The sequence below is a fragment of the Rhipicephalus microplus genome, chromosome 5 (assembly GCF_043290135.1).
Source record: "Rhipicephalus microplus isolate Deutch F79 chromosome 5, USDA_Rmic, whole genome shotgun sequence".
NCBI classification, from domain to species: Eukaryota; Metazoa; Arthropoda; class Arachnida; order Ixodida; family Ixodidae; genus Rhipicephalus; species Rhipicephalus microplus.
The window spans coordinates 167,022,773-167,031,787 of record NC_134704.1 but is presented as its reverse complement, the minus strand read 5'-3'; the positions used below and the strand labels follow the sequence as shown (position 1 = coordinate 167,031,787).

The window sequence follows — 9,015 nt, the reverse complement described above, 5'->3', positions numbered from 1 at the left end:
CCATTGAATGTACTCAGTGACAAAGGCGCAAGTGAACATCACTCAAATTTTTCAGTACTGCTCTGACCTTATAACGGGCTAATTTAAGTAGCCCTCCAAACGTTAAACGACAAACTTATATATTACCAAGTACAAGCATACCTCCTTTTTTATAAATATTTCTCTGTTGTGACACATTCGCTTATATACGACAGTATTTCAGCTTATTAGTGATGACAACGTTGCTCATTTCAGATTCCGACGGCTACCAGGTGGCAAGAGATTGCAAATGAAGTTTGCGACAAGTGGGATTTCCCCTTTTGTGTTTGAGCGCTGGACGGGAAACATATCTAAATTCCAATGCCACCGCACTCCGGACGCCTTTACTACAACTACAAGGTAATGGTGACATTGCGTAAAATGCTTTATATTTCTAACATACCCTCTTATCAAATTTGTAACACAAGCTGAAGGTAGAACAGCCCAAACATTTATTTAGTACCGCGTCTTTAGTGTACCTTGTTTGATCAATAGGTTCCTAGTTCTTCTCTCACGACCAAACTTTTCGTTTATCATAGGAGACCTACTCCATTGTCTTGATGGCAGTGGTCGACAGCAACCTGAAGTTTGTTGCCGTTGATGTGGGCGCCCATGGGCGGCAGAGCGATGGGGGCACATTCAGCAACTGTAGAGTCGGCCGAGCTTTGGAGAATAGGCTGCTCTGTATTCCACCGCCGCGGCGACTACCTGGTGACACCACCATTGCTCCACATGTGTTTGTCGATGATGAAGCTTTCCAGCTTCACCCAGACTTTCTACGGCCCTATCCGGGAACTTGATTTGAAAATGACAAACGAATATTCAATTTTCGCCTGAGCCGCGCAAGGTGATTTGGATGGCATGGAATTTTTAATAAATGAAATAACTGTAGACCCTAAGTGTCTTATATGTACTTATACATAATGGTCTTGTGCTATTCAAGCTTACACTTTCTCTTATGTCAAATGCAAACCTAAGCTTGCGTCGTGATTTTTTTTACGCGCAGGAGGTGCGTAGAAAATGCTTTCGGCGTCATGACACCAAGGTTCCAAATATTCAAGAGAAACATAATCCTGCTACTTGAAAACGCTGACTATGTTGTCATGGCGTCGTGTGTTCTCAACAACTTCCTATCGTAAGATGTCTTCGACATGCCCACCAATTATGCGGATAGAGAGGACCCGTATGGAAATACAACGAATGGCCAGTGGAGCTCAACAGCAGGTACAGAAGGAACTGCGATGGTTCAACTACAGCCTCCTGTGGGCCACAATTACCGCAAATGAGCAGCTGAAACAAGAGATATCTTTAGATCTTATTTTGTAAGCCCACAGGGGGCCGTGGCTTGGCAGCGGGCATCTGCTGGACTACGCCCTTAAAGTTTTTACAAAATGTATCGTAGGGTACATGCCAAGGTGAGCGATGACTTTTTAGCGAGAAAGTCAAAGGAAGTCAAATATATATATAACAAGATAGCCTATATTCAATTTTCATTCTTTCTTTATTTAGGAGGGGGGAGCATGTATCAGCTCATATTTTGTAACATACCGTGTTCTCTTTTCATTAAAGTTTGAGTGTCGTTTCACCTTAGTTATTGTATAATACACCACACTTCATCCCAGCAATGTTTTATATAATATGTTTTATATTTTATTTCTAGATTTTGGGGCTACTGACGTGGCTTTAGAAATCGAGTGTTTATGCATCGACACCTCTGTATTGCCGCTAAGCAAACATAAAATGTTACTGGAAAGTACATTATCTATAACTTCATGCAAAATGTCATATTTGCTATACAGAAAGTTCAGTTTGAGCACCAATGTGCTTGAATTGGCCATACAACAAATAAAGATACTGACGCTTGAAGTTCACTGCCTAGTCCTATTTTATTTTCAATCTGCACTCAACAATCGTATAAACACAGTGAAAGAGGACGGCGCCCCTCGCTGTAGGTGGAGCAAATACAGAGTAGATCTATCTTCAAATCTGTGAGCCTTTCTTGTGGCGTGCTTTGCAGGTATGTTTTCAAAGACAAAAGAAATAGCCCGTTAGCGTCCATCGGCTTGTGAGCCGCAATGATGTTGCGCACTGCGTTCAGTTCATCGTCGACAGTTTCCAATTCTCTTTTTCTCTGCCACTTTGTCCTTTGTTGTGGCGTCGATGAATCTTCCTAACTTGGGCAGCTGGCAGCCTGTGATGGATTGAAAAGTGGCAGGTTGGAAGGCGGTGGATTGCAGGGAGGCCGGATGGTGGGGTGGCGGATTACGTGGTGTTGTACCCCTTCTGGTACGCAAGGCCTTTGGAATATAAATTCGAACAGATTTCTTGTGGCGGGGCAGTTATCAACATCTGAGCCGTTCCAGAACGCTTGCGATGGGAGGTCGAGTGGCTCCACAGGCAAGGATGGTGGAACCACTGTTTCCTCGCTGGCATCCATGTTACTGATGCTCCTGAAATCAATGTATGATTCAGTAAAGAAATGACTGTACATTACAAAGACGACAGGAAGCATACGAGTACTACGTTACATTGGCTATTTGAAACTCGCACTTAATATTGCCACATGATATTTACGATTACGTCACGTACCGCCTAGGTTCCAATACGTCTCTAAGAAAAGTCGTTTGTTCAGTGTGCGGCCAATATGCTGTCTTCGATGGAGCTGCAGCACCACTCTTTTTGATTTTTTTTCTCTTCTTTTGTTTTTTTCCTTAATGTGTCCTTGAGGTTCTTCCAACGTGCTTGAAGTTCGTCTCTTGTCACTGATTAAGAAAAATTTCACATTAGAGCAAATCTTTTAGAATACTATATGCCTAGCACAAGTACTTTGAAACTATAGTTTAAAAAAAGAAGTCTTTAGATGAACAACGTGTACGAAGGGAAAATGTTCACGAATGGTGGAGAAATAAGCCCAAGAGCAGTGAACGTCTATGTGACACGTGACGCATCTCGTTCCTTCATTTTATAAAGGCAAATGAGAACGTGTGTGGGCATTCAAAATGATGAATTGATGAACTTTAGTGCCACCCCATAACTCCATGCTTGGTTCTTCAGTTATGCACACACGCACACATGGTCGTATGCACGCAAAAACACATTGTTTACTTACCAGATTCATCGACTTCTTTAAGGATTTCGGCAACTTCTTCCCAGAAGGTCATCTTCTTCTGCTTATTCCGGAAATGTTTACTCTTTACGTCCTAAAGAATAGGTCGTTTAGCAACTTCAGCAATCAACTCATTGAAAGCAGCGCGAGACATTTATGAGCTGGGGAGAGGACGGATGTCGTCTGCTACTCGGAGCAAGTTCTCATGTGGAGCCAAGTCCCTGCAGCGCGCGCGTTCACTCCACGACACGGCTCCGGGCAACACGTGTCAAACGACGTCACTGGTTGCTCTGCCGCTTGTGTCGCTAGCGAATTTTTCCAACTCTGGCGAATTTCGCAAGGGCATCTAGTAGCCGTGGTAGAAACCCGTTTTGGCCCCGCGCAGCGGCCACCGCTCCGCTTGGAGCATAATCGCTCCCATGTGAAACAGGCTTTTAGTCGGTAAGACCGGGCACAAGAAGTAAAAAAAATGGCAACATATCCACGGAGTGAATGATGGAGAGTGGGGCGAAGCATTCGTCCGTTCATTTGTTCTTGCTTCCATTCATTCAAGCGTCCATCTGTGTGACCGTTCATGTGTCCATCCAGCCGGCCGTGCGTGCGTCTGTTCGTGCGTCCGTCCCAGCGTTCATTCATGCATCCGCCCCTGCGTCAGTTCATGCGTCGATCCATGCATCTGTCTGTGTGTCCGTTCATCCTTCTATTCAACACTCCAAGTACCACCATCTCGCATCTTTTCATCATATATTTCCCTTACAGAAGGAACCGCCTTACAGCGGACATTCTAAGCACAAAACGAGAGGTGGCACACGCACACTTTCTTACGGCTTGCGCTTCGGGTTTACTTCCCACCTTTAAGCACCCCGAAATCATGGTATATACTAGTTTACTCTATTCATGGTACTGCGGCCCAACGCTGGCTAAACCTTTCTAAAACCAAGGAGGTTACGCCCAGCGAGTATAACGTAGCAAACTTTTCCTGTCAGATAGTGCTCAATGTACATGTCAATGGCTGCTAATCGGAACTGAGAGGCAGAAGAATTTGGCTTCTACTTTCTTACGGCTTGCGCTTCGTATCTACTTCCTACCTTTAACCACTTCGAGTTCATTGTATATACTAGTTCATTGTATTCATGGTATTGCGGCTCAACGCTCGCTAAACCTTTCTAAAACTAAGGAGGTTACACCCAGCGAATATAACGTGGCAACCCGTTCTTGTCAGATAGTACTCAATGTACATGGCAATGGTTGCTAATGGAGATCACAGCGTGCGTGTTAACTAAAAGCTGAATGCTCCTGTCTCTCATTTCCCCTTAGCAGTCATTGGCATGTACATTGAGCAGTATTTCTTATTGTTACACAACGAACAGTAAAAATCTCTCACCGGCACGACCTTGGAGGTCAAAATGTTGTATTTGTTACACACTACAATGGCTTTGAGGGAGGAACGGGTGCCGCTATAAAGAGTTTCGCCGCTAAAAAAATGGCCGCATATCGGCGGAGTGAATGATGGATAGTGGGGCGAAGCATCCGTCCGTCCATTCGTTCTTGCTTCTGTCCATCCATGCGTGCGTCTGTGTGGCCGCCCATGCGTCTATCCGCCTGTCCGTGCGTGCGTCTGTTCGTGCGTCCCTGCTTTCGTCCATGCGTCCACTCCTGCGTCCGTCCAAACGTCCATCCGTGCGTCCGTCCTTGCATCTGTCTGTGTGTCCGTTCGTCCACCTATTCAACACTCCAAGTACCACCATCTTGCATCTTTTCATCTTATATTCGTCATATAGAAGCACCGCCATCTAGCGAACATTCCAAGGACTGAACGAGTGGAGGCACACGCATACATTCTAACGGCTTGCGCTTCGTGTCTACTTCTCACCTTTAATCAGCTCGAGTTCATGGTATGTACTAGTTCACTGTATTCACGGCACTGCGGCCCAACGCTCCTAAACCTTCCTAAAACCTAGGAGGTTATGCCAAGCGAGTACAACGTAGCAACCCTTTCTTGTCTCTGTGCGTTGTTGAACAATAAAAAATTCGCAGCGTGCGCGTTAACTAAAAGCCAAATTCTCCTGTCTTTCATTCCCCCTTAGCAACCATTGGCATGTACATTGAGCACTATCGTTTATTGTTCAACAACGCACAGAAGAGATCTCTCACCAACACCACCTTGGAGGTCAAAATTTTATACTTGTTACACACTACTACAACGTCTACGAGGGAATAATGGGTGCCGCTATAAAAAGCTTCGCCCCTAAAAAACACCGCAGCCCACGCCCCTTCCACCGCCATGCCAGCTCGCTGTCCAGCCGGCATCACGTTCACGGTCGCCTGCATGCCGTGGTATTTGTGCGTCACCGTTTGGCCCCGCTGTCTTGTGATAGGTGTTTTTCTACAAGATGGTATCGGACGGAAACATGTTCCTGTGCCTTACGGAGAACAGCACACTTTTTTCAAGATTTAATACATCTCCCTGCTTTTGAGCAAACCAAGGAATGTGCAGTCTTAGTGTTGCTCTTTTGATTTTAATAACATAGTACAAACAAGTTTCCTTTTATCAGTTGCCGAGCTATGACATTGTGTCAAGCACTAAATACAAGAGTACGACAGCATGTGCTTACTGAAACACTGGCTTATGTTTGTTGATTCTCGTGTTCGACAAAACAATTGGAACTGATGATTTTTGGAAAGCATGGAAAAAGAAAGAAGGCAGCGAGACAGAGAAAGATCAAAATTGAAAATTGATTGGTTGGTGTTTGAATCGTGGTTACGTAATTTTATATGGAACTTCAACATCACGTACAGAAGTCGGAAGCCAGGCGCAGAATTCAGCTGGAGGTCGTATGCCACCGACAGTTGCTTACTCTTTTGAATAATAAGTACAGTTCTCATATTCCAGCATGGATTTCTAACTGTGAACCACGACCGAGACGAGTGTACTGATGTGGGGATAATGTACCAGCTATAAAATCCCGGGTTTCTAAAGAGCAACTGCATGCAGTAACAATAAAGATTTTGAGGTTTGTTCTGAACAGTTTCTTGACCCCAACTGCACGCGGACTTTCGTAAAATAGATCTGCAGAAGCATTATTTATTTGGAGAGAGACCTACCTGTCCATCGCGAATTAGTGTACGCCATACTTGACTGTGAGGTCGTTTCGGCATTCTTTCGAACAGCGATGGGGTGCTGAATAAAGGTAAGTGTAGCCACTCTCCATCAAAAAGATCAGTTGAAGACTGAAAAATTAGTAAAAACCACTCCTCTATGTCGCGAAATAATCCATTTAAATTCTGAGTGTGGAACTAAGTAAACGTGAAAATGCTAAAAAGGTGCTGGTTCCCCATAATGCAGCTCGCAGCAGTTCGCGCGTACGAAATGCCAATGTTAGAGTAGGCACACTAAAATACCCACGCAACGTTTACGTGCGAAAGCGCATCGTCCTCAAACAGCTGAGAATAGGCTGCTGTCGCTGACACGCGTATGCCTCCCGACACAAACAGCAAAATTGCTCATAGCACACGATTGTGCGAGAAACATACGTAGGTTTTGACAACCGAACACACCTCGTCGTCAACCTCGTTCGCAAATTTCTGTGAACGAAACTGTAGTTGATAGGTTTACTTTGCCTCATACAGAAGAGCTACATACTGCACTCTCCTAATTACACAGGTTGCTTCTCGAAGATCGACTCGGCCTCGGCATATTACCAAGTTATATTTCATACATAGAGCAGAGACCTCATGGTTTACGTTACCCACGATGGTCTTTTCTGGTTTAAAAGAATGTGTTTCGCATGGACGTCTACTCCAGCCAAATTTCAGGAATTCATGTATTTCTAACTCGGTCTTTGGCAAGACCGAGTCAGAGCATGTGAGAAAACCTGTAGCAAGCTCTGCTGCGCATCTCCAAAGCTAGACTCAAACTTAATGATTAGTGCATCATTTATGCATCAGAGCTGTCATTTATTGAACTTATATCAGCGAAAAAGGAATAGCTTTTTTAAAGCAAATGTGTACGCTCTTGCACACGCTACCACCCACACAGATGTAGGCATCTTGCGCTCATTTCTTTGTCTTGTGAATTATTAGACCCACATTATTCTCAGATTTGCCGATTAAGTAGAACCTGTGCATAGGCTACTTCGCAAGAACATTCATTATGAAATAAATCTTGCTGCTAATCAAAGCTTCACGCAGGTAAAGGAACTGTTTGCATTGAAGAGAGCACTACGAATGTACTACCTAGTGCTCCCAGTTATGGGAGTCATAGATGCATCCACATATAGCCTGGGTGCAACACTGCAACAAGCTGACGGTCGATCCATTCGAACGTAATGAATTTGCATTACGCACCTTGACATTGGCAGAACGGAAAAACCCGACAAAAGAACGTGGGGCCTTGGCCGGGCATGCTAGAAATGGCACATTTACTTCTGGGGCTGATCAATCTCTTTGGTAACAGATCACCAAGCCCTAGTACACTTGCTGTCAACGCAAAGCTCAGGACAAACACCACTTCGCATGGCAAGATGAACTGCTTCGTTTTAGCGCCACAACTTCATTGTACAGTGGTGGCGCGGGGAACAAAACAAAGTAGCAGATGCTCTGTTCCGGCTTCCTGTCCTAAACACAAAAGATGGCTTTAAGATTGAACGAGAAAGAGTGTTCATCGTAACGTCTTCAGTCCATATCAATGACCTCCATATTGAGACAGCCGAGAATCGCAAGCTCCAGCAAGTGGCACGATTCATTCAGGGCACATGATCAACCAAGAAAACGTTGTCACCAAAACTAAGACCTTACGATGAGGTGCGAAAGGAACTGTCAGTAGTGAAAGGCCGCACAACGCGTTGTACACCAGCTAAGCTCACAGCTACGTTCGTTCAACTTGTCCATGAATCACACACGAGAATAGTTACGTTGAAACAACGTCTTCAGGAAACGTTCTGGTGGCCACGTCTGGACAAACAGGTTAATGTGTTATCCACAGCTGCGAATCCTGCAAGCTGCAGACAAGAGTGTTGCGAGCTATACCATTTCACTGCAGCCAGAAGCTCTTACTGACCGGCTTTGGAGAAAGATAGATTGATTTTGTTGCGCTATTTGAGCGTGTATCAGCCGACTGTCATTTTGTCATCTCGGTACTCGTAAACTTCTCAAAGTGGGCGGAAAGAGCTCTCTTCCGTGAGGCCTCCTCTTGTATGGTGCTTCACTTCCTCTTCTCGATATTTGCACAGAAAGGCTACCCGGTTGAAGTCATCTTGGATCATGGATCACAGCTTACATCTCAAGAAATCAAGTTCTTTCTTGAAGATACGGATATCAAACACATATTTTCGGCTATATATTACCGCCAAGCCAACGGACAGGTCAAAATGTTTAACCGCCTCCTCAAATTATACATTGCCTCATTTCATTTATTATATTTGTAATATCTCTCAATGAAATTGCTTATAAAGATTGCGGACAATACTGAATCAGCGCCCAATAAAGATAATATCGGACGACTTTGAAATCTAAAGAGCCACTTCTCACGGTACCACTGGACTTTCTCCGGCAGTGCTTCTACATAGCCAGCTCATGAGGGCATCCTTGGACGTCATTGGCTAACCCACCGCGAACTTTTTTAAAGATCCCCATTAGGAGGTATCCTCACTTTGGAAGAAGGTGAAAAATCGCCAGCTGAAAAACAAGGATTATGTTGACCAACGGAGAGCTGCCAGAGTACCCTAGTTCCAGGTTGAAAAGTACGTGATGGTCAAGAAGCAAGTCCCTGGTTTGAAAGGCGCTCCCACTCTTGCCTCCATTAAAAATTCTCAAGCAGCTAGAACTCTCGTACTTCTGCTTTGTAGTTGGTCACACATGGAATGCCTCTTAATGGACTGTAGTTAAGCAAG

General features: G+C 44.6%; 1 pseudogene; it reads left to right on the top strand.

The window, feature by feature from the left end:
* Positions 1-575: 575 nt before the first annotated feature.
* LOC142817432 (uncharacterized) lies at positions 576-1,397 on the top strand (annotated as a pseudogene).
* Positions 1,398-9,015: the final 7,618 nt, after the last annotated feature.